Below are 1746 nucleotides of genomic sequence, written 5' to 3' on the forward strand. Positions count from 1 at the left end.
GCTTAAGGCCATCTAATTCGATAACAATGGAAGGCTTGGAAGATAAAGTGAGTCTATCAACTCCAACGGCATCACTGAGTGAAAGACCACGACCTAAGGCTCCTTACTCGTCCTCTAAAAAGTCTGCAACGTGATACGTTGCAGCCCGAAAACCGGTCAGCACATGGAATATGCTGGCAATGTAACACAAGAGAGTAATGAACAGAACAATGCTATCGCTACATGCATATATGGCTGGTGGAGGCTGTATGGTTAATATGTTTTGCGAAAAGCCAATTTTTCCCTACTGCAAAGGAATATATTTTTATTTAACTACAAAGTTTGTTGAAAACATTGAGAAGGTAAACCCCCTCTCAATATTTATATTAAGAGTGATGAGATCAACATGATAATCCAAGAACCAGATACTCAAGATGTCCATAACCGGGGACACGGCTAACCATGATTAGTTTTTACACTCTGCAGAGGTTTGCGCACTTTTCCCCACAAGAATCGATCTCCTCCGTTGGATTTCTCACACTACATGGTGTTTGAGAAACGGATGACCGAGACATAGTCTTTTAGAAGCGTTAGCACCTTACGATGGGTAGACAGTACCACCTACATCCCCTACATCTGCTAGTCTACCACTGTAAGAGTTCACACGACTTAATCAACTATGCTAGAGCCCATAATAGCTTGTGGCTGCACACGGAAGTTTCTAGCATGAATAATCTTATGAATCCTTTGAGCCTAGGTGGCAGTCCATAGGAAAATCACACGGTACCCCGGGATTTCCAAAAAAAAAAAAGGCAATCACTGGGTTCCCCAGGTGCCTCAATCCACCCAGATGTGTATTTAAGTTGCCACCTTAAGTTGAACCATTAATTAACAATCTCACATCGGTCATGGATACTCTCAAACCCAATCCACGTCTACGAGCATAGCATAGCGGTATAAGCAACGTAGAAGTAACTCCCAAAGGTTTGATAATAAACAGGTGAATAGGTACTATCTCATCTACTTCCCAACCCACAATTTAATTCAGATCCTAACCATGCAATTTTTTGAGGATTGATCTACTGCAATAAAACTAGGTAGTAAAGAGGTATGATCAAAGTGTTACTTGCCTGTCTGATGATCCGCGAAACCTAGAGACTCGTAGTAGCACGCTTCGCACTCCGGGTACTCTATCGCAAACAAACAAGCATACAATAAGCAATCAAGCAAGGGCACGGGTAAAACTCAAATAAGAGATCTAACCAGAAAGTTCAACTTAAGAACTCCGGTTTGCAAAAAGAATCAAATCAAACGAAGCAACAAAACTCAAACTGCGAATGGAACAAGCTTCGTTTACTAATCTGGACTAAAGTCAAATTTTACAGTAGCAAAAACTTGTTTAAGTTGGTTAAACAGAAAGAGGGTTTCGAGACGAAACTCTAGGCGCTTGAATCGCCTGATTCCGATAAACGAGCGAAAAATTATAGTAGAATGAAAATCGGATCAGAAATCGCGATCAAAAATAATCGCGGAAAACCTGAGAAAAAGAAAAACTGACGAACAGGCAAACGAACGAACGTTCGCTGTCTGCGGTTAAACGGTGAAAACCGTTCGTTAAAACGAACGAACGAACGGGCGTTCGCTATATAACTAAACCGAAAAAATAAACCGATCTAAAAAAATAAACCGCGGGTTCTTAAAAAAACGAGGCGGCGGCGGCGCGGCTACCTCCGGCGGATCCGGCGACGGCGGCGGCGGCGGGCGGCT

The sequence above is a fragment of the Triticum aestivum genome, chromosome 2D (assembly GCF_018294505.1).
Source record: "Triticum aestivum cultivar Chinese Spring chromosome 2D, IWGSC CS RefSeq v2.1, whole genome shotgun sequence".
Lineage (NCBI taxonomy): Eukaryota > Viridiplantae > Streptophyta > Magnoliopsida > Poales > Poaceae > Triticum > Triticum aestivum.